Source organism: Panthera uncia, chromosome F2, assembly GCF_023721935.1.
Source record: "Panthera uncia isolate 11264 chromosome F2, Puncia_PCG_1.0, whole genome shotgun sequence".
Classification (NCBI taxonomy): Eukaryota; Metazoa; Chordata; class Mammalia; order Carnivora; family Felidae; genus Panthera; species Panthera uncia.
The window spans coordinates 11,725,253-11,750,247 of record NC_064812.1 but is presented as its reverse complement, the minus strand read 5'-3'; the positions used below and the strand labels follow the sequence as shown (position 1 = coordinate 11,750,247).

At 40.9% G+C, this 24,995-nt stretch overlaps 2 long non-coding RNA genes across 5 annotated transcripts in view; one reads left to right on the top strand and one right to left on the bottom strand.

The window, feature by feature from the left end:
- LOC125924405 (uncharacterized) overlaps nt 1-24,995 on the bottom strand; it is a 276,429-nt gene that overhangs the window by 204,937 nt on the left and 46,497 nt on the right. The gene's annotated exons all lie outside the window — the stretch shown is intronic.
- LOC125924406 (uncharacterized) lies at nt 7,755-24,290 on the top strand. Of its 2 annotated transcripts, XR_007458396.1 has the most exons (5): nt 7,755-7,942; nt 21,596-21,739; nt 21,907-21,961; nt 22,709-22,794; nt 24,118-24,290. It is a non-coding gene; the product is annotated as an uncharacterized LOC125924406 (long non-coding RNA). The 2 variants fall into 2 exon arrangements; XR_007458395.1 differs by lacking the exon at nt 7,755-7,942 and having other exon boundaries at nt 20,608-21,739.

Below are 24,995 nucleotides of genomic sequence, written 5' to 3'. Positions count from 1 at the left end.
GGGGGGGGGGCGCCTGGGTGGCTCAGTCGGTTTAGTGTCTGACTTAGGCTCAGGTCATGATCTCAAGGTTCATGGGTTCGAGCCCCGCATTGGGCTCTGTGCTGAACTCTTGCTCAGAGCCGGGAGCCTGCTTCAGATTCTGTGTCTCCTTCTCTCTCTGCCCCTCCTCCACTTGCACTCTGTCTCACTCTGTCTTTCAAAAATAAATAAATGTAAAAAAATCAAAAATAAAGAATGGAGTTAAAAAACCGACCGGTAGGTATTACACTGAAGAAACCTCTACGTAAAAATCGCTGCATGTAGAGCAGATCCATAAAAACCCAGGCTGATGAGAAAGATGTTGAATGAAATTTGACACGTCAGTTTTGTTTGTTTTCTTCTGATACCTTCAGGACCACCTCTGCCTACAGGACTTCCTATCACTGGGTCCCCTTGCTATCCTCTGAGGACCGTTTTATATTAAGTATCTATAACTTGTGTTGCTCCGGCTGATCAAGGTCCCTTCAGATTCTCAATCAATTTATACCTGGCCTCATAGGGGAAATAAATTCTTTATGTCTTCATTCATTTATTCCTTTGTTCCTTCATTCTACCCTGGGCTGAGGGTGTGGACACTGCCACATACTAGCATCAAGTACTTAACCTCTCTGTGCCTCAGTTTCTTCATCTGTAAAAGGCAGTAATGAATAAATTAATTAGTATGCATCCTTTACTTACAAGATGATTGTGAAGGTTAAACATGTTAATTGTTATAAATCTATGAGGACAATGTCTGCTATATAATGACTATACAAGGTAGACATCATTATTATTCATTCAACAAATATTTTCTGAGCATCTACGTGTGTCAGGCACTGACACATCTGTGATCAGAAGCCCCATCTCTGACCTCAGAGGGCTCCCCTGATCCCAGCTCTTTCTTGCCCCTACCCTTAGAGATGCTAGATAACAGAAAAGGGGCTAATATTTTATGAACAAGTTTCACCTAGAGTGAGTTAACAGGGCAGAGTATATGCATATGTTACTATGCTTAACAGTAGCCACGATAATTATAATACTCTCCCCTTAACAAGCACTTACAGAAAAGTCTGTGACATTATTTACTTTTTATTTTAATTATATCAGTGCTTCTTTCATGATAGTTATTGTTTTCTATCTTCATATTTTTACCCTTTCTCTCCTCAAATTAAGTATCCCAGTCTGTCTGTCTATTCCATATTTATTTCTATACATCTGGCAAAGAGTTGTTTGAGGCAGCTTACCATAAAGGCACTCAGGCTGAAAATTTTCAAATAAGGCCACACACACATACACACACACACACAGAGAGAGAGAGAGAGAGAGAGAGAGAGAGAGAGAGAGAGAGAGAGAGAGAGAGAGAGGGAGAGGGAGAGGGAGAGGGAGAGGGAGAGGGAGAGGGACAGAGAGCAAAGAAACAACTGTATCCAGAGAGTTCGTTAAGGAACATACAATAGCTATGTGCAATACTTAGTTCTGATATCCCTAGCAGCCAGGGAAAACAAAGAAAAAAAATGATGAATCAAAGGACTCAAATGATTCATTGGGGGAAACAGTCTCTCTTCTGTGGTTACTTTATGGCCCTCAACTCTGAGATTAACCTACCAGAGGAAGGTGGTCTTCAAAGAAGAGGTTTGGGTAACAAAGCAAATGATGTCCTCTGCAGCACTCCCACCCACTCCCCAAGTGTCCACATGGTATCTCCCCCACTGCTCTGTCAAATCAATCCCCCAGGAATCTGAAGGACATGAAGCAGGTGACCTGGATTTTATTTTTTAAAGGTGGCTTGGGTTTTTAAAAAGACAATTGCCTAGAAAACCTTAAGAAGCGTGAATCAATCCCTCAAATTACCTCCTCCAATGTCAACATCTTAGCTGTACTTAGCTGTATTTATAACAGGAGCAGGTGGTGGTCAAATCAAGACTGTAATGCAAGGGAGAATTTAAAGTGCTTCTCTTCAATGCAGTCCTTGTAAGAACAATCATCTAATCTCCATAGGCCAAGTGCACAGAGGGCAAGGTGAAAGTGCAAATGAGTGATAGTTATTTCCAACCCTGGGCTAAGAATGCTGTATACATCATCTTTCAGTCAATCATCCCTACAGGGTTTTTTTTTTTTTTTTTGGTCTTTCCTGTCGATATAATTATTATCAATCCACTGCAAGTGAGGAATACAGAGCAAAGGAAACTTAAGCAACATTCCCAACGCCATAGAGCTCTTACATGGCACAGGTGGGGTTTAAATCCTGCACTTGGATTCCAAAACTGATACTTTTTCCTATTCTTAAGCTTTCCCCAGGATTTTATGGTGAACATTAAAGAAATAAACAAGTTTGTAATCACAGCCTTAGTGCGACTGCATCAGTACAGAGATGAATAGGGGCTCAGAGGACCTGACTTCAAGCTACGAGATCTTGAGTTTCTTGGTTATCCTCTCCGAACATCATTTTATTCATCCATAAGGTAGAAAATATAATGACTCATCTTCAATGATGTTACGAAGGTCAGAAATAATGTGTAAAGAGCCTGGAATACAGTAGATATCCAACAAATGGGAGCAACTACAGTTATGATTTAAGAGCACTCCTGGTCCACATTGTAGAAGGAGACATTACTGTTCTCAGAAAGTAGCAATGGATCTACTTAACGACGCAAAGACATGGGAAAAGGTGTGTAAAACATCCTGGATGAAGGGAAAAGAAAGAGTAGGATGGGAAGGAAGTAGACGTTTACTTAACATCAAATAGGAGCTAAAAGATTTACTTACACATCCCATTTAGCCATTCCAACAACTCAATACACAAGATATCATGCTTTTTTTTTTTTTTTTCCTGCCAGAAAAGTAAATTAAAGCTTAGAGAAGTTAATCAATTTGTTCAAACTCACCATATGGTAAATGGCAGAACTGAGATTTAAGTTCAGGTCCCTCGATCCCACACCCATTGCCCCGAACTATCCTATGTGGCATCTCAATTAATCAGGAAAAAAGCTCCCGTGCGCATCAATGTGTTTTTCCATCTCTCTTTAATATCACCGGAGATCCTGGAGAACTAGATTTTCCTCTCGTCTCAGACACTAACTAGAGATGCAGCCACAGCCTTCGCTCAGTCTCCATTCCCCCATTTCTAAAATGAAGCAGTGAATCTACAGCATTTCTGAGGCCCTTTTCAGCCTTAACATTTTATGATGATTCTTTCCCCCATCCAAAGAACTCTGCTGGCAATACAGAGTGAAGACACAGCACATATGTACGAAAGTTACTCCGTTTATATTAAATTCCACATTCCTGCAGGGATATGTAATGTCTGTTGCCCTTCGGTCGACTCTATACTTCAGTGTTTGTTTACAATCATTGGAGCATGAACAGCTATTTTTAAACCTGGCTTTTCATGTAAGACGGTTAAAACTCAAACTGAATTTGATTTGTTGGAGAATTCAAATCCTCAGGATTATGGCAGAGAAAAAGAGAAATGTAAGTCACTTTAATTACCCTTTGACTGTCCTCCCTGCACACCCACCCCCCATAATTCCACTAGCAAAGAGGCCATTGGTTGAGCTGACTGTATCCAGGGCAGAGAAGTCTTCACATTGCTGACTGATGACCAAAGGTCTTGGGGTTGTTTACTTTACATTTTTGTTCAAAACAACAGGAAGTAATGTTTAGGAGGCAGCTGGCTTGGGAGTCAGCAGCAAATCCGGAGATTTGCACAGCTGGGCAAAGAGAAACATATAGCTTTCAGTTTTTCAGCTGAATTTTTATCTATCATGCTCTCCTTTACAGAATACAGGCTTTGAAGTCACACGGATGCCTGTTCAGCACTTACTGGGAGAACGGCCCGGTAGAGAGCAAGGCACGTAGTAGGAATGTAACACACATGCCTTCCTTCTCCCTTCTGTTACTAACATGGGTTTTGTTCTGCTTTGTTTTTGTTTTTGTTTTTACTGTTTATTTATTTTTGAGAGAGACAGTGAATGGAGGAGGGGCAGAGAGAGAGGAGGAGACACAGAATCCGAAGCAGGCTCCAGGCTCTAAGCTGTCAGCACAGAGCCTAATGCGGGGTTCGAACTCACGAGCAATGAGATCATGACCTGAGCTGAAGTCGGACGCTCAACCGACTGAGCCACCCAGGCGCCCCAGTTCTGCTTTGTTTTTAATTTGGGCCCATCTGCAGACCTCAGTACATAACATAAGGTCCCTGAGAGCTGGGATTGCTTGCTTGTCTCTCTTGACCGTCTCCCTATCACTACAGCCTGGAAGAGCATCTCACTCATAGTGGTTTCAATAAATATTGAATAACTTACTGATGGTTTACATTCCTGGAGCACTTCATAGAAGAATGAGATAAGAATGTTACCAAGCTGTTGCACAGGATAGGGAGTGACTGCTAATAGCGTGGGGGTTCTTTTGGGGGTGGATAACATCCTAAAAATTGATTGTGTTGATGGCTGTACAACTCTGTGAATGTACTAAAAATCACTGAGTTATATACTTTAAATATGTGAATTATATGGTATGTGAATTATATCTCTATAAAGCTATTCTTTAAGAGACTTTTTAAACCCCTCCAAACTGCACACGTTCATGAACATCCATATTTAGACTGGAAGTTGACACCAGTGATCTGAATAAGCTGTGGAGCAGCCGGTAGCCAAACGAACTGGGAGAAATGGATTAAGAAAGAGGAGAAGAAATATAGCATCCCATTCAGGAAAGAGATGCCCCTACAGTTCTGTCCTAATGAAAACATGCTCTTTCCCTCCCTATACTTAGACTCTTCTCAAGACGAGCCTGATAAAGATAATGGACACAGGTGGAAGGGCCAGGCGTCAGAATTTCAAGCCTTTTTCTTATATACTAACTCATTCCAAACAGTAACATGACAAGCTGTCAGATGAAAATCTCTTGGCTTCCAACATGGCTTCCAAACTCATGAGTTTTCAGCATTGCCAGGAAATCTTGAGTCCTGATTATCTGATCAACTCTTTCTTATCAGAAATCACATACTTTACATACGGCACACACTCTAGAGGCATATTTTTAAACGCTTCATTCATATTCATCTACCGTTTAGTATTCACCAGACATTGGGCTAAGTGCTGGAGACTGAACCATAAAACGCAGGACTGAGAGTTAATACTTACGGAGCATGCCACATGCTTCATAAGGATTGACCCAGTCCATTATCCTAGTAAGTGTTTAAGGCAAAGACTAATATCATCATGAACCCCACTGAAGAGATGAGAAACCCGAGAAAGTTGAGAAACTTGCTTAAGGTCACACCACAAGGAAGTGAAGGATCTGACATTATGTCAAAGCAGGCTGTCTCCAAAGCCTGAGCTGCAAACCTCTACTCTAACTGCCTCCCATGTTGAAGCTGGGACACGGCCAATCTGGGAGCAAACACCTAGGTGTGATACAACATGCTGAGTGCCATGTCTGACTGATGAACAAGGTGCAGTCAGAGGGAACACGGTGCTCACATATTAATTAAATCTCAGAATTTTAGAGCTGAATGCAACACAGAGATCATTTTCTCTAACTCTTTTGTCTTTCAGATGAGGAAAATGAGGTCTGGACAGAAGCAATGACTTGCTCAGTGTCTCAGAGCTTATATTAGTCATTGAACTTGATCTCATGTCTCTTAAGTTCCAATACTTGTTCACTAATTTATTCAAAAATATTTGTGCCAGGTACTGTGCTCTTTTCACTACACCCTACCGCACATACCAATTATAAAGATGAGAAATTATTTTAAGCAACATTAAAAAACAGACATAATTTCGTATTTAATCATGCAAAGATCATACTGTCCAATGACAACTTTGCAAATTTGTCAAATCACTGTTTTGAGGCATAAGAGCAGGGAAAAGAGTGACAAAGAGAGAGAAGGGGGCGGATTATTGCCTCGTTGACTACATGTTGGGCTGATCTATCCCCACTATTTCAAGTAGCCTTCTAGATAATCCTATTGTATATTAGTAATTTGCCATTTTTTTAATGATGAAACAGGTTCCCAAAAAAATCTAAATAATTTTGCACAAAGTTACAAGACTAATAAGCAGGCGGGGAAATATACATTTGAGCCCTGCTTTTAATAACTGCAAAGCCCAAATTCTTTTCTTTCCCATGCTGATTTCCAAGTTCAATAACTAGGTAAGTCTGCTATCTCTGAATAGTATGGATTCTTTGCATTAATCATTACATAAATTATAGTTAGGTTCAGAGTACCATAAAGGCGGCAAGGTGGATAAAATGACCTTTTTTCCTTCCAGCCCTACTTGTCCACAAACATAAAATGTCATCTTCAAACTCTCTATTTTACTCCCCGCCTCACCCGCTCTTTTTCTTAGACATGCAACTTTAAAATGTCTTCTTTAGCACAGCCAGCTGCCATGGAGACTTGAAAGCAGGTGACCTGGCCAAGAGATCTTATCAACTGATTTTTAATGAAGGTTTCTTTCCTGAATGCCAAGTATAGGAGATGAGTTGAAAATGGGCATTTCCAAATGTTAGAGAAAGCCAAAGACATCCTAAGGCACTTAGATTTCTCAATCAGCCCTTTCTTTATCCATGCCAAAGGTCACCCTGAGAAGGTGCCTGATGGCAGACATTATTTTGCAGTGGCTCAAGGACTTCTAAGGTCACATATGTTTCTTTTCACCTTTCCAAAGAGTTTTCTTAACTCAGGGGTCAATATATTCCTCCTTAATCATATACAAAGGTGGTGAACTTATACTCTGTCCATAATTTTTGAACAATAATGTTCCAATTAAAATTTGCAGTGGGTTATCTTTGGTTTACTACTGTTATCATTTAGCTCAGTGGTTCTCTGGCTTGTCTACACATTGGAATCACTGAAGAGCGTCCGAAAGTATCACCACCTGGGTCTCACTCCCATAGATTGTAATTGAAATGATCCGGGAGTGACCTGGGCTTTAGAACTTTTTAAAGACTGCCAGATGATTCTAATGTGCAGACAAGTCTGGGAACCCCATTAAACACTGGAGTCATCACTAATTAACCAAGTCTAGGGGGGAGGATAATCTAGCCTTCTCTTCCCAAACCAGACTTGCTCCTTTCCTAGCTCCCTAAAGCTTTAAGGCAGGAAAGGAGGGTGAGCCGATAAACCATTACTGAGCTGACCACCAATGGGTGTCGAGCCCAAACCATGGATCTTCTGGGACTGTGCTAAGAGAGGCTATATGAACAAGTACATCCCAGCACAGTGAGTGGCTGGAGAAAGCACTTATCCTCCAGAGCTCTGTGTTCCATAGAATCTCAGGTTCAAAACGGAATCCAGAGGCAGGAGGCAAGAGGAATGCAGGTTGGACACAAGGTGAGGCCCTGTTGGGTTGTGTCCTGTGATGCCAGTAGGTACCCACACAGAACTGGTTGCCACAAGTGTGGCTTGGTTACATTAGTGACCAAATATCCTGAAACCGGAAAAGCTGAGAGGATCTCAAGTGGTCCATTTAGAGGGATCTAGCACTAGCAAGAGAGTGTGGCTAACCTAACCAGTGAACATCAGAGCCACTAACTGGTGAGCAGTTGTAGTTATGTGGTATGACCACTGACATTACAAGGACTCAGGGGCCACGTTTCTTTCAGGCTTCCCATCTCAGATCTAAGACACAGCCAGCCACTCGTGGTTGGTTAGTTTTTCTTTTGTCTCTCTTCCATTCATTCCATCTGTTCAGGTAGGTATTTGAACTCAGGGATCTTCTTGGGGCCTAGCCTCTTCCCTTTGGACACAAAGGAATGTTCTAGGTTCCATACGTGAACTTAGTGTGTGAGGGGAGGTAGGCAGGGAAGAGCAGGACCAAGAGGTGCCACACCGGCCTCAATTCTAGGCCTCCTACTTCATTCCAGCTTTGGCCAGAGGACCTCTACTGAGGGCAACGGAGCACTTATCCAGCTACCTGCAGTAAGACTTCAATTTCTGTTTGTTCCTTAGGGAGAATTCTGTGGGTGAAATGGTGATTGGTTGGCACGATTTGGAAACAGTTGGGTCACTGACCATAATAGGATTGGCATCTTGCCCTTAAATTGTACTGCAAACATGTGATTGCATCTACTATGTTTCCAGGTTCTGTGCTGGATGCCAGTGGTTTAATAAGAACCAGGCAGAGCTCTTGCCTTTAATGAAATTAGAAGGTGATGGAGAAGACAGACATGTAGATGGATAATCAAAATATGAAGCCCACTTGTTCTGTCTGAAGAGAACCTGAGGTTTTGTGAAAGTACACAAAGGATTTTTATATTCCTCGGAGAGTCACAGATAGTATGAGAGATCCAACACTTGAACTGAATCATGAGAGATATGGTCTAATAAGAGCTATATTTGTAGAACATTCTAAAAAATATAAAGAATATAGGATATAAAAGCAAGGATCTGTCCATCTTATTCACCACTGTATTCCCAAAGTATCCTGGAAACACTGAATCCATTATCAGTTTTGATTCTCATACCCTCCCATTATGGGAGAAGGAAGAAGGAACATATTCCAGAGAGAGAAAATAAATGTACAGAGACAGCAAATTCATAGTCCATGACCTCATGGAATCCTGACCTATAGACGTTCCAAGGAAAGAATCTCAGTAAACTTTGCCAATGGCTATGTTGGATACACTGAGGGAAAAGGCAACAGTCTACCCTACATAATACCTCACAGTGTTGCACTCAGGATCTTAGCAAATTCACCATGGCTCAGAGTCTGGTCCACATCTTTGTAGGTTTATTTATTTTTTTTAAAGGCTCCATCACTCAGAGCTGTGCGTTAACCTTGCTTGTGAGACTTCTAGAATGACAACTGATTAATTTGGAATGAGAAATTGCCATTGTGGAAACCATAATAATCACCTTTTCATGACCAGCCTGTCCTACCTTTGCCAATTTAGTAAATTACAGTTACAAATAATTGTCATGGTGACCAGAACACTCGTGTCATAAGACTATTTTCTCCCTGTATAAGAGCAGAAATTATAGTCAGCAGACAGCTTGCCATGGAATCACATGTAGAAGAGTTAGGGTATTGAAAGCTTAATCGAACTCAGTTAAAATACCCTGATACATTGCCCTTTCCATTGGGACAGTTGTACCAGTGGAAACAAACTACCCAACATCATATGCCACTTTCCCAATGGCCCCATAATACGGAACCAGAACAATCAGAGACCATTAGCAAAAGCACCCTCTTAGGCGATGTTTCCTCTTTGTTTTCAACTGTATTCAAACATGTTGCAATCAACTCCTGCAAGGCTGAAGGTCACTCTATTTTCTCTGGGGTGACAGTAACAACATCCTTTGAGAGCCTAACTGGGCTAAACACCTGCATTATGATCTCATTTAATCTTCACAGTTAAGTGAGATCTTTTTTTGCAGAGGTATAAACTAGGTCTTAGGTTAAATGACCTGCTCCGGCGAATTCAGCATTTGATGGCAAAGCGAGGATTCTGAGTCATTTTAAGTCCATTTAATAAGATGACCACTGGAAGTCCACTTCCAACACCATCCATTTGGGGAGACAAAACACGCATGCCTGACCAGATCACTAAAAAACCTTAGAAAGCTGTGACTGGATGAATGGGTCAGACAGTACAGGACTTCTGAGCAGAATGACATCACTGTGGGCCAAGGGGGCCAAAAGATTGGGAGGGGGTGATTTTGAGTTGGGAAACATTTCCTGTTCTCAAGTGTTAGACTATAAAAGGCAAACCATCAGAGTATATAAGCCACACTTCCCTCTTTCACAACCACAGCAGAACTGTTTTGCATTGATCCCAGATACGACCTCAGTATCTTTCAAAACAGCAATCCACAGCATAACACAGCCATTAGCATTTGGTTGCATTTGGAATACAAGATAGAAGGTGGATTAGCCATCTCTGGTTTGGGGGGCTGAATCTACAAGGCACTGAAGAGGCTCAATGATTTCGTCTCGCTGGTGGAAAAATAAATGACAAATTATGTTTGTAAGTGTGTGTGCATAAACTATCCAGAGATAGTCAAATAATCAATTAGCCAATAAAATCATTATGTAATGATCTTCGAATAGAAGGAGAAGGAATCTCTTCGGACTCATCAACCCATGGTTAATTAATGCTCCATTCTCGAATAAAGTTGATGTTAGAGGATCAACAGTTTTAGACAGTATTGTTAGTGAATAGATCTGCAAAAACCCACTTATGGTCCTTTAAAAAAAAAATCAGTGCTTGATTCAGTCTCCAGAAGAACAAGCAGATCCTGAACAAAATGTAAAGGAGACATTCTTGCTAAATCATTTCTCTACCATACCATCAATCCCGAAAGGAGAAAGGAAGTCTAACAGAGGAACTAAGCCAGCTCATTTTAACCAGTGGATGCCTCAACTCTGAACCCAGGGAAGGAGAAGTAAGATCTTAGCCTCATCTGGTCCTTCCGTTTTGGGGTTTGAGAAACCCTGTGGAGTCATGACTCTTACTTGTTCATTCATTCAATATCCCAACAAATATACATGACTTTATCTGTGCATATATTCACTTACACATTTAGAAATTTAGTAACTTATTAGCAAGCATTTGCCAAGAGCCTACACTTTTCCAAATATTCTGTTAGCAACCAGGGAGTTGGAGAGAAAGGAAACAGAATTCCCACCCCCAGGGAGCAGATGATGACTGAACAAATGATTTCAATATGGTGTGCGACCCAGCATGCACAATGGGTAGCAGGGGGCACAAATGAAAGAGCCCTCGGTTCTATGACTGGCCAAAGTGCTTTGAGTTTCCCAACTCAAAATCAGCCCCCTCCCCATCTTTTGGCCCCCTTGGCCCACAGTGATGTCATTCTGCTCAGAAGTCCTGTACTGTTTGGCCCATTCAAGCACAGCTTTCTAAGGTTTTTAGTGATCTGGTCAGGCATGCATGTTTTGTCTCCCCAAATGGATGGTGCTGGAAGCGGCAGAAATCCCATGTCCTCCAGTTTTACAAGGATCCTCACTCTTACATTACATCTGTCTCTGCAGTTAAGTCCTTTTGGTGCTACCTGACCCCACTGCTGCTAGGTCTGCTCTGCCCCGATACCACTCAACAGGACTGGCTTGGGAAAGGAGGAAATTAAAAGCTGAAACTAGGGGTGTCTGGGTGGCTCAGTCACTCAAGTGTCTGACTCAGATCACGATCTCGCAGTTCATGAGATTGAGCCCCGCGTCGGGCTCTACAGACAGCACGGAGCCTGCTTGGGATTCTCTCTCTCCCTCTCTCTCATTGCCCCTTCCCTGTTCACATCCTCTCTCTGTCTGTCTCTATCAAAATAAATAAGCCTTAAAAATCTTTAAATAAAGGCCCAAATTAAAAGAAGGGCAAGATAAGCATTATTTATATGTATTATGACTATGTACCTGGAAAACTGAACTAGTATTAGAGTCAGTAGGAAAATACAGTATGCTCACCAAAAGCTTTCTATGCACAAACAACTGCCAGTGAAAAAATATAGCGTGAGAGAATCTCACTTAGAATATGGTAAAAATGTTGGCAAGGATGTGGAGAAAGAGGATCTCTTTTGCACTGCTGATGGGAATGCAAGTTGGTGCAGCCACTCTGGAAAACAGTATGGAGGTTCCTCAAAAAATTAAAACCAGGACTACCCTATGACCCAGCAATTGCACTACTGGGTATTTATCCAAGGGATACAGGTATGCTGTTTTGAAGGGACACATGCACCCCCATGTTTATAGCAGCACTATCAACAATAGCCAAAGATGGAAAGAGCCCAAATGTCCATCGATGGATGAATGGATAAAGAAGTTGTGGTATATATATACAATGGAGTATTACCCGGCAATCAAAAAGAATGAAATCTTGCCATTTGCAACTACATGGATGGAACTGGAGGGTATTATGCTAAGTGAAATTAGTCAGTCAGAGAAAGACAAAAATCATATAACTTCACTTATATGAGGACTTTAAGAGACAAAACAGATGAACATAAGGGAAGGGAAGCAAAACTAATATAAAAACAGGGAGGGGACAAAACATAAGAGACTCTTAAATATGGAAAATAAACAGAGGGTTACTGGAGGGGTTGTGGGAGGAGGGATGGGCTAAATGGGTAAGGGGCAGTAAGGAATCTATCCTGAAATCATTGTTGCACTATATGCTAACTAATTTGGATATAAATTCAAAAAATAAAATTTTAAAAATTAAAAAATTAACAAAATTGTCAAGATTTATATGACAAAACTTTTGATGGGCCAAAGTTTAAAGTGGTGCCTCACAGACACTCTTAATGAGAGGAAGAGGCTTCTAAGAATCTTAAGAACACTGACCCATAAACAAAATAGGAGGGGCCTATCTCAAACATATATGGGTATGATTCCTAAACAATAAAATAAAATACCTTTATAAAGAGTTGCCCCTCCTGGGACCGAATGGGACAGAAATCGTTCAAGAAGAAAACAGGCTTGGGGCACCTGGGTGGCTGAGTCGGTTAGGCGTCCGACTTCAGTTGAGGTCACTATCTCACGGTTCATGGGTTCGAGCCCCGCGTCAGGCTCTGTGCTGGCAGCTCAGAGCCTAGAGCCTGTTTCAGATTCTGTATCTCCCTCTCTCTCTGCCCCTCCCCTGTTCACGGTCTGTCTCTGTCTCAAAAATAAATACACATCAAAAAAATTATTTAAAAAAAAGAAGAAGAAAACAGGCTTCCAGAACCTTTTAAACTATGCCACAGCAAACACAGGACATTTCTTATGGAAAAGGAGGGATATTTTGTTATGCAATAATAAATGTCCAAAACAGAGTGCTATTAAATATCATTTGAGGATGCTGACTGCATTATTGTTAGTAGTAAGAAAAGACTAAAAACAATCTATTTTTTTCTTTTTTCTTTAAATGTTTGTTTATTTTGAGACAGAAAAAGCTCTAGAGCATGAGGGGGGAAGGGCAGAGAGAGGAAGAGAGAATCCCAAGCAGGCTCCGTGCTGATAGCATGGGGCTCAATCCCACAAACTGTGAGATCATGACCTGAGCTGAAATCAAGTCAGATGCTTAAGTGACTGAGCCACCCAGGCACCCCATGACCCATTTTTTTCATTAGTCATTAAATAAATTACAATACATAGATAGAGTGGAATCCTATGTAGTTTTACATAGCATGGTTTTCATAGACATGTCCTAATATAGAAAGATCTCTGTGATCACAGAAGTATTATTTTTATATTTTATTTTCAACTTTGTACCTGGTGCAGGCTGTATGCTCTCAGAGGTAGGCTCTATGATGATAGGACACTGTCTTGTCTTTTTTTTTCACTGCTCTGTTCCCAGCACTCAGAACAATGCCTGGGACATAGCAGATGCATGGTAAGTATATCTTCAATGAATGCATTTAAAATGTACAATAATCATCTGGCCTGTAGTAAGTTTTTAACAAATATTAGCCAAGGTTGTCATTTCTCGGAGAAATTCAGTCTTATAAAACTGACAAAAGAGATACGTCCCTACGAGCTGTCACAACCAGCCAGAGAAAGTTATTTTCACAACCTGCTGCTGACATGTTGTCGGGCACAGGCTCGGTGAACTTCCTTACTCGAGAAGCTCTTTCCTGGAATATAGTTCTATTAAAAGACTACCAAGTCAGCACCACAGCGGACACCCCATTTCCTCCCTCTGTCCCATTCTTGATGCCTTTTTTAGATGTCAGGCCTCACTGACTTCTTGTTTCCCATTGATTTGTCACCATCCCGATGTTCTTCCCCCATTACAAGGAGTGACCAGGACAGTTACACCACTGGCCCCCTGCCCTTCCTGCCAGTTCTGCAACAGAGAGAGATTACAGTGTCTTCCTATCCGGGACCCTGTTAGGAACTGGCTGGGCCCAGAGAAATTGCCCAGGCATTTCTTTGGGGTGGGTGGGGTGAGTGAGTGCTTACTAAATTGTAGCCTTACCAGGAACCTGACGCTGTACTGTGAACAATACACATTACTGCATTTATTCCACACTACAATCCGTCAAGTAGACACTGGGTTACTAGTCTCTTTCCAGATGCAAAACTGGAGGCCCAGAGAGTTCCAGGTCAGGGCAGGCAGGGCTTGAATCCCAGCCCCCACCACTCCAAGGTTCATGCTTTAAACCAGCACAGGATTTATTCTATCATCTCAACTTCACTCCAAACCCTTCCCCAAAACTGATTATAATACCTAGCATTTCCTTCCTGGAGAGGGCTGGAAGTGTGGGACAAAAAAGTGGCAGTTTCCTACATCGCTGGTGGAAATTCAAGCCAGTACAAACTCTGGAATGCGATTGCGTGAATATGTTAAGACCCATATATTGTCCACACCTATCAACACAACGATTCTAATCACGATAGAAAACACTTCAAAAAATGAAAAAAAGCTTCCATTATCCATTCACTCAACAAATGTCAGTTCAGAATCTTTTATTGAGGCAGATGGATTCTAGAGCACTAGGGAAGCAAAGCACACAGGAGGCCCAGAACCCTGTGCGCATGGAAGTTCATTTCTAGCAAGAAAAGACAAGAAATGCATAATTTTTTTGTTAATGTTTATTTATTTTTGAGACAGAGAGAGACAGAGCATGAACAGGGGAGGGGCAGAGAGAGAGGGAGACACAGAATCTGAAACAGGCTCCAGGCTCTGAGCTGTCAGCACAGAGCCCAACGCGGGGCTCGAACTCACGGACCGTGAGATCATGACCTGAGCCGAAGTCGGACGCTTAACCGACTGAGCCACCCAGGCGCCCCGAGAAATGCATAGTTAAATATATAATACCACCAACTATTGATAAGTGCTGGAAAGAAAATGAGCCAGAGCAAAAAGGTAAACAATGAAGGGGGAGCCCAGGGCAGGCCTTTCGACGGAGGTGGTACAAACAGCACACCCACATAACGGGGCAGACAGGTTTAGTGTAAAGAACATGAAGTGCAAAGCCCCTGAGGCAGGAGCCAAGCTTGATGCGCTTCAGGGGCAACAGGAAGACACTGTGGAATTGGAGGGGTGCTCAAGGTGGAGATGAGCCCACCTCACAAAAATACTGAGTCACGCGTCAGTGCATAACTGCAAAGTAATAACTGTCTAATCATCAAGGCCTAGATTAGTACACTGCTATCTATCTACTTTGCAAACAGACAAAAAGGGGCCCTAGAGTTAGCTCGACGAAGGTCTGACTCCTGATTCTGCCATGTGTTACCTGGGTGACCTTGGAAATTTACGTAGCTTTTCCATTCCAGTTGATAAATAAAGACAATCATGGGCCCTCACCAGATAGATAAAAGTAAATGAGACAATGCAAGGAAAGCATTCTTCACAGTTCCTAGCCAACTCCGATAGGATAAAAATGTGGTGGTGGTGATAATGATCATATTTCAGTACCCAGAGGAAAATTTTAACCTGTGACTTTATAAGCCAGCAAAAGGTTGTATCATGCATGAACACATTCTCTCTGAAATGAGAAATATGTGCCATTTACTAGCTTTTAATCTAAACATACCTGTAAATGATATACTCCAGGCCATATGTGAGACAAACTGATATTATTTTACTAACAGAGAACTGGCATGAACATTAATTAGGTCAGAATAAAAGATCTATCTTCATCCAAAGTTGAGCCAAATTTTTCTTCCCTTATTTTCTGCTGATCAATCTCTGGGTATTAGATTTGACGTATTCCAATGGAGTTTAGGGTGGCTTATCACTATTTTGCATCAAGATCCTTATCTTCAAGTTCTACCAGATATCAACCAAATTAAAGTCCTCGCCAACTGATTCTTATGGAAGTTTGTATTTCTCCAATGTGCTTGGGAAATTTTACAAATAGATTGCCTACCAATTAGCACCATTTTTGGCGCAGAAAATGCGATGTCTCTTTTTTAACTCTTCGGTGCTCATGATAAAGTAGATTATGCAAGTTAAATCCCTCCCTTGTGCACAGGTTATTTTCATGTAATACAGTAAAACAATGTCATATTTAGAATCAGAAGATTTTAGCTCTAGTTTTGATTGTGCCCCTTACTAACCAACCTCCTTAAATTGAGCATTAGGTATCTTAGAGAGATGGGAGACATACCTATGTTGAGCACAGAAATGTGCTCTAATAGAAAAAGCACCGGGGCCCCTGGGTGGCTCAGTTGGTTAAGCATCTGACTTCGGCTCAGGTCATGACCTCACGGCTCGTGGGTTCGAACCCCACCTCAGGCTCTGTATTGACAGCTCAGAGCCTGCTTTGGATTCTATGTCTTCCTCCCTCTCTCCCCATCCTTTGCTCATGCTCTATCTCTGTCTCTCAGAAATAGATAAATGTTAACACAAAATTTAAAAAAAAGTAAAAGCACAAACTTGAGAATCAAGAATGGTCTCTTCCCTAATCTGGCCCCTTATGCAAACTGCGCCTTGGGCGATTCCCTTTGAGCCTCCATTTTGCCACCTACAGCATGAAAAGAACGGTATCCTACCACAGTGTTAGTGAAAGGGTTTAAGGTAGGGCATGAGAGGTGTCTGAAACAAAGTATTAGTAGAGAGCGTAATTTTCTTAGCAGATAATTAAATCTTCTCAGTATTCCTTTCAATGAGTTACCACTACTTCAGCATTATTTACGTAAAATGAAAATGAAGAATAATACACGATGGCACCAGGTAGCATTAAGATATATCATGCATATTCAAAATTTATTAAAGTAATTTCTTGCTGTGTAATATAGTCCATTTTCAGTGATAACTCTTAATTTTGTTCAAAGCACACATCATGCCCATTGACATGGATTTGTCCCACCTCAGATTCAGGGTCTCACATGAAAACCCACAAAGTCACAGTATATTTGCCAGCTATTCATACAATAATGCTGAATAACAAACAGCTCCAAAACACAGAAGAAAGCACAACATCCAGGCTTATTGAGAGACAATTCAATATGGGTCTTTTGTCTTTCTGCTTTTCCTGCAAGCAAAGGTAGCGACTGCCCTTTTTCCAGAATTTCTTCTCAAGTTAGAATACACTTGGATATAGAGACAGCGTCTCCCTCAGGAGTAAAGGGTGGACATGCTTACTGTCTAGCAAAACATAGATAATATCTGCCTTCAGAGCACATAGTTAGACATGTTCACTGCCTAATATAAAAAATTTGAGTCCCTTGCCCTCAAGGATCCCGTCCTGTAGCACAATCCACTCTATACGTAGGCATTACCTGGCCCTCCGTGCAGCACTCTGTGGGAACTGGGGTATATGGAACTGACACGGAAAAATGCTGATACTCTGATTATTGCTATTGCTGTGAGTAATTAAATCTTCTGTCTCTGACCCAGGAGCCTCAGGTTTTCTGTCAGAATCCCTGAAACTGCAGGAGGTTAACTTGTTAGTTTGCCATTATGTTAACATCTCCATTTTCTCACATTTCTTGACGGGCTTGATTTCTCACTCGTGGATCTGTAGGTGGACTCATCCAGGTAGATGTAGATGGGATTGGTTGGGCCAATCGAGGCTCTGGGTTTGGTTCATGTGAGTCTTCCATGTGTTTCCTCATTCTCCTTGAACTGGAAGCATGTTGGTCTCACAGCTCAGGTAGAAGAGTCCGGGACAAACCACACCAATGTATCTGAAGCCTCGCACTCACCCACGTTCCACTGACCAAAGCAAATTCATGGCTGAGACTAGTCGATTGCCTGGGAATGCAGATTCCACCTGCTCTACCAGGAAACCCTGTACACGCATGTGGCAGAAAGGTGTGGACAACTGGAAAATGAAGGGCTGTCAGATGCCAAAAATTCTACCAGGCTTATGGAACTGTTCAGTGGCAACACATACCACCTTCATGGAAATGGAAGGAGGGTGCCACGGGGACAATGGTGAGCCCAGAGGGCAAAGCCACAAGCCACGGAGGATTATCCCTAGGCCTTGAACCCACGGGGTTTGCCGGGCTGAAGTGTGCAATTGCTTGGGAGTGGTGCTTTCCTTGTTTCTCCCTTTCAGAAGGGGGATGTCTGCAACCATTATCCTATCCTGTCCCGTCACTGTCTTTCAAGAGCAAATAGCTTGGTTTTGTTTCCTACGTACCCAAAGAGGAATTCTGCCCCAGGATGGAGCAAAAGAGACTTTGCCAATGTGATGAAGTGAAGGAATTTGGGAGGGGGAGAGCCTCCTGAATCAGCCGGGTGAACCTTAGAAGAGTAATCACAGGGGTGGAAGAGGGAGGCGGTCGCATCAGAGAAGGGAAGACACACGACAGAAGCACAGGTCATTTGGAGACGCTCTACTGCTGCCTTTGGATCACACATCAAAGGGCCACGAAGCACAGCACGCAGGCGGCCTCTGGAGGCTGGAAAGACAAGGAAACAGATTCTCCCCCAGAGCCTCCAGGGGGAACGCAATTTTGTCAACACCTCGCTTTTTGCCCAGTGAAACCTGTTTCAGACCTCTGACCTCCAGAAGCGTAAGATAATAAATCCGTGTGGTTCCGAGCTACTAATTTTGTGTGACTCTGTCACAGCAGCAATCGTGTACAAGTGCAGTTCCAGAACCACACGTCCATCTCTAGGCACCTTCACACTAGGGTCTCAGTACTCATCTCACCTCACACCCGAGCCTCATGAATTACATCAGCAGTGTGTACACTGACCGGCAGGTACTCACCCCTACCGGCCCTCAGAACAAAAGTACTGACCCTAGAACAAGTGTCCTGGGTATCAGCCACATTTGTAGGATGAGACACATCCTTCTGGGATAGGGGGAGGCGCAGAAACAGTAACTGAGAAGGAACGCAGAGGAAGCCCTTAGGTTTCAAATGCAATGAGGGGCACCTGGGTGGCTCAGTAGGTTGAGCGTCCAGCTTTGGCCCAGGTCATGATCTCACAGTTCGTGAGTTCGAGCCCCACATTGGGCTTGCTGCTATCAGCATGGAGCCCGCTTCGTATCTTATGTCCTTCTCTCTCTCTGCACCTCCCCTGCTCATGCTCTCCTCCTCAAAAATAAATAAACATTAAAAAAAATGAACTGTAATGTAATAAGGAAGGGTCTTCTCTTATTTTTCAGAGATATGACAACACGGCCCATTAATGAAAGACCAATTAATGACACAAGATCACAGAAGGGACAAACTTACTGAGAGACACGCAGATGGGAAGAAAGGAGTCCATCAAGGGCCTAAAAACATTGACCTACCCTTTGGAAATTAGAATGTAACTGCCCTTGAAAACTAAAATTTGTTTATAATTCTATTTCCTGTAAGTTATTCCTCAGGAAAAACATTCCACACTCTATGCTGGGGAGATTCATATTAATATGACTAACAAAGTATTAATAGCCTCACTATATAAAAAACAGGTAGAAATCAATAAGAAAATACTGGAGCCTCAATAGTGAAATAGACACAAATAAAAGGTCGTAATATTTTATATAAAATAACTGCAGCTGGCCAATATAATAAAAGTTTTTTTAATTCTTTTGTAATCAGAGAAATACAAGTTAAAATAGGAGTGAAACAAATCTTTTTTGCCTATTAAAGTAGCTAGAAGGAGGTATCACAGACATATATTGCTATTCAGAGTAAGGTATTAATACAATAGCTAGCACTTTTTGAGTACTAACTATATCTTAGGAGGTGCCCAAGTGCTTTGCATATACCATCTCATTTTAGTCTCACATCAATGCTATGATATAGCTACTATTTTATTTTTTTATTTTTTTTATTTTTTATTTTTTTTTAATATATGAAATTTATTGTCAAATTGGTTTCCATACAACACCCAGTGCTCATCCCAAAAGGTGCCCTCCTCAATGCCCATCACCCACCCCCCATCAACCCTCAGTTTGTTCTCAGTTTTAAGAGTCTCTTATGCTTTGGCTCTCTCCCACTCTAACCTCTTTTTTTTTTTTTTTTCTTCCCCTCCCCCATGGGTTTCTGTTAAGTTTCTCAGGATCCAAATAAGAGTGAAACCATATGGTATCTGTCTTTCTCTGTATGGCTTATTTCACTTAGCATCACACTCTCCAGTTCCATCCACATTGCTACAAAAGGCCATATTTCATTCTTTCTCATTGCCACGTAGTATTCCACTGTGTATATAAACCACAATTTATTTATCCATTCATCAGTTGATGGACATTTAGGCTCTTTCCATAATTTGGCTATTGTTGAGAGTGCTGCTATAAACACTGGGGTACAAGTGCCCCTCTGCATCAGTACTCCTGTATCCCTTGGGTAAATTCCTAGCAGTGCTATTGCTGGGTCATAGGGTAGGTCTATTTTTAATTTTCTGAGGAACCTCCACACTGCTTTCCAGAGCAGCTGCACCAATTTGCATTCCCACCAACAGTGCAAGAGGGTTCCCGTTTCTTCACATCTATAGCTACTATTTTAAACCTCACTCTAAGATAAAGAAAAAAATACCTAAGGGCTAAAAATATTTAATAATCGGCTTAGGGTCACACAGATATAAGATGTTCACAACTATAATGGGCAATTTGAAAATATGTAGCCGAAGCTTGAAAATGTGCCATTTGACCAATTAATTCTAATTCTAGTAATTATTTTGTACAGACATAATATAAACTGTAAGAAAGACTACTTGTGCAAACATGTTTATTAAGGAGTAATTGATAGTGGTAAATGTCTGAAAATAAAGTGTTTAAGACAGTTAAGTAAATTGTGTAATATTTATTCAATAAGTTTGATTCCATATTTAAAATGCTACTAATGAAGAGTTTTTAATAACATGAGAAAATACCTCTACTATAAATGTAGAGGGAAATTTTGATACAAATTATATTTATATTATACTGAACATGTACACCAGCCACTGTGTGATTTTATATAAAATTTAAAATATTTAATTATGTGTTTGTATTTATAGATATATAATTTTCAACTCATTTTGTGAGAAAGAGATAAAGGAATGAAAACTCTGAGAACATAAACAAGTTTTCAATGCAAAACTATTAGTGTGAGCTTGAACCTAAGTCTGTCTGACTCCACAGCCAAACTCTCCACTACTGGAAATGTTTTAAATCTATGACTAAAACAAACAGAGTGGATAACCATTGACCCAAACTTAGTAATGGTGTCCTTCAGTCCTGAATTATGGGCAGGATGGCTTTATCTCGTTTACTCATTAAGGTGTAAAATGTTATAAATGGCACCATGGATCCATCTCTTGATTTTTATCATTTAATATTATGCTATATTTGTTCTTTATATTTTGAAGTAAATTTAAATTTTAGATGTATCTTGATAACTTTTTCCCACTCAATATTAGATTTCTGATACTTATCCATGTTGATGGATAGACCTCTATTTCATGTAACTGCTGCATAGTGATCCATTTTTATCACAATTTACGTATTCATTCTTCCATTCATGCACATTAAGTTTTCTTCTTTTTTATCTCATTCAAATTCCTTTTGCAAATATCTAAGGTTTGCCCTTGGATGTACATACAGAAATGGAATTGTTGGGTTATAAGGTATAAATTTACTTGATGGTACATTTTTCTTCTATCTGTACTAGTGAGAAAACACTGCAGCAATGAACAACCTCAGAATTACAGTGACTTAACACATAATATGCTTCTCCTTCTCCTGCTTACTGTCTTTTTCTCAAAGAAGAAGATAACTTTATGTAAAGCAGCCAGCAGGAACCGACTGGCATCTTGACTCCCAAGAGAGTGCCAGCTTCCAAGGGAGAATGGCAGGCCATCCCAAGTCAAGCATCTACACCGATCCAGTCATCTTGGGCTGCAAGAGCAGGTTTGCAGTACATAACGGGCTACCATAGACCACCCTTTTACGGTGGGATGGGGAACGGGCAGTTCTCAGAGCAAGGAAGTCAACTCTCAAAGAGCATATATAGACATCCTCTCTGTCCGCATCTCTACTGAAGATTACTCTGGCTTTCCCTTTTGTGTGTTTTCCAGAGCTATAAATATAGAAGTTCTCCATTTAGAGAATCTGCTTCTTGGTTATTATATCGTAAGTATTTTTCAGACTTTCTTGGGATCACGAATTGTGACAAAGATCATTGAGTTTCAGATCGCAAGAAGAGAAAAAATAAAATAAAGTTCAAGTGGAATAAGAGTAATACATCTGACCTAAAAACCTCTTTCCCAAGACTAAGCAATTTTAGACAGATGGCCTTTCCAGGGTGATATATAACTTGAAAGACTTTATCTTGGAATGGAGAAAAATAGGAAGCCGTTGACATGTGGCCTTTTCTAAGCCTAGTGCCCTATGTTCTAGTTTCAACAGGGGCATGTAACCATTATGGTACTTGTCATTTGCACTGCCAACCAGTCATGAACAGAAACCTCATTTGCTGAGTATACCTCAAAATCTAACCTTCCCACTGAATTTTCATACATACGTATAGTTGAAAATATAGTAATTCAAAAACCTCAGTGTCTAGCCATATACCAGGTGTGTGACCTGAGGCAAGCTAATTTTTAGTTTCTCTCTCTGTAAAATGAGAGAAATTATTACATTATTTCTAAAGTCTCATGAAGCTTAAACATAATATGGATATATATGCTCGTGAATATACACTGCAATCCAATAATGACAGTGACCATATCTAATGAGACAGAGGAGGAGGAAGAGGCAGAGGAGGAGAAAGAGGGTCAAGACAATGGGCCACATATGTCGAGGGCTCATTTCATGCCAGGTGTTATTATAATCTCTTTATGTTCTTTATCTCATTTGCTCAACCAACCACCATACGAGGAGTGTGCAGTATTGCGTCATTGAGCGAATCAAGAATTTGAGGCACAGGGAGTTGATAGTGATGGATGAAAGATCTGAAGCCTGTGGTAAGCCAGTTCGTCATTCTACGGGGGTGCAGGAGCACACAACTATTCCTCACACACGTCACTCTCTCACAGAAGCCAAGTAAAGGACTTCTGATACAGATAACGACTAACCTGCCTTTCCAAGCTGAGTAAAAAGAGGGTTTTGGTGGTTTAAATAACTTTCCCACAGGTAGAAGTAACGAAGTCAGACTCAGAATCAGGTAGATGTCTTATCTATCTCGGGGAAAGATATTGGGGAAAAAAAGAGTAGAACAGGGAGAAAGAATGTCTTCCTCGTTATAATATTATGTGTAGCAGGCATCGTGGAGAGAGAAAACAGCCCAGACTGTCCAGATGGAAGAATTCTGGGGATAAAACCCTAGTTCTGTGACCTTAAAAAATTAAAATTAAAATAATAAAAATTAAAAAAATAAAAAGTTGTTTGCACATGGGTAGGTTATTTCATTTTGCTGAGCGGACTCAAAGAGCTGCTCAATAAGTGGTAATTATCTTCTCCTTTATGAATAATCTCACAGCTTTACTTTATTACAACATTTTGCTATTGATGATCATTAATAATATGGACTCCATCAAACAAACAAACAAAGCAAAAACAGACCCGAAATTACTGAGAACAAACTGGTGGCTGTCAGAGGGGAAAATGTGGGGGATGGGTAAAATGGGTGAAGGGGAGAAGGGGGTCAGGCTTCCATTTATGGAATGAGTAAGTCAAAGGGATGCAAACGTATAGGGTAGAGAATATAGTCAATGGTATTATGATAGTGCTGCATTGGGACAGGTGCCGGCCACACTTGTGAGCACAGCATAACTTAATAGAGTTGTCCAATTACTATGTTGTACACCTGAAACTAATGTAACACCGTGTGTCAACTATACCTCAATTAAAAAAATAATAATATGGACTCCAGGGTCTTGTCTTGCTAGTTCATTTTAAAGTGTTTTAGTTTATTCTATCTAAGTAGCTTAATTTTTTTTTTTATGAAAACAAACAAAAAAGAAAAACATGTTTCCAGACTGGCAGACTTATTTTTCTCTGGGGTTTGTCTCTTTTTGATTTTGATAACCTCACTGACATACCTGACACATAGCTTACTATTGGCAGAGGCTGTAGTCACAATGTTCCCGACAACAGCGATATAGGGAAGGCCACAAGGTTTAAGCACCTCACGTATCTCACACTTGATGGTACCACTGGCCAAAGCAAATCATGGCTTTTGTACTTGATGAGAGGTTTGATGAGAAGATCTCTGTTTCTTTTCTTGGTTAATTTTTTTTTTTTTTTTTTTTTACTTACCAATTTACTGTCCTTTTCAATTCATACAGTTGTTTCCAGTGTGCAAGAGATAACCATAATAATGGACAGAGGAGATACTGGAGTGGAAAGGAAACTAAGAGATGTTCTTCTCAAACCTCTCACCCAATGCGGAAGTCACCTTGACAGATACATCATATAATCAAGCAAAGGCTTTACTGCCTAGATAAGGTAAGTTAGTACCTCATTGTACTCCAAATTGTTCATTAATTCAGCACTCAAACAAACATTTATTGAGCACTTACTGCACATCAGGACTATCAAAGGCATTATGGGTAACAAAATACATAAAACAAAGTTCCTACCCTCATAGAGCTTATATTCGTGGGTGGGAAAGACAAAAAGCCAAGCCAACAGTTATACAATAAAAAAGAAAAAAAGTATTTTAAGAGAAGGGAGTACAACAAGGGAGCTTCAACAGGCAGTCAAGGAAAGTCTCTCTGAGGAGGTGACACTGAGCAAAATATCATTTAAAGTAAAGGAGTGAGTCAGTCACAGCTTTGGAGGGAAGCATACAGATTGGAAGGAAGAGAGAAAGAACATAAAATGCGAAGAACCCAGAAAGTGCAAACTTGCACAGTCCAGTAACAGAAAGAAAACCAACATGGCTAGAACAGAGTGGGAGAAATTTACTAAGTAACATTGTTCAGTTGAATCAAAGGCAAACTTCCCATAACTTCTATCTAATGAATTTATGACCTGCTGATTCTCACCTGGTTTAAGAAGTAATTGAACAAACAAACAGATGCATGGATACATTATCCCAAGGCAGGTAAGCTGAAAGGATTTTAACACCAGAAGGTGAAATACCACCAACCAGAAGAAAGACACATGACCCCCACATTCACACAGCCCTAGATATTGAGACTAAGGAGAGTCTCTCAAGCCT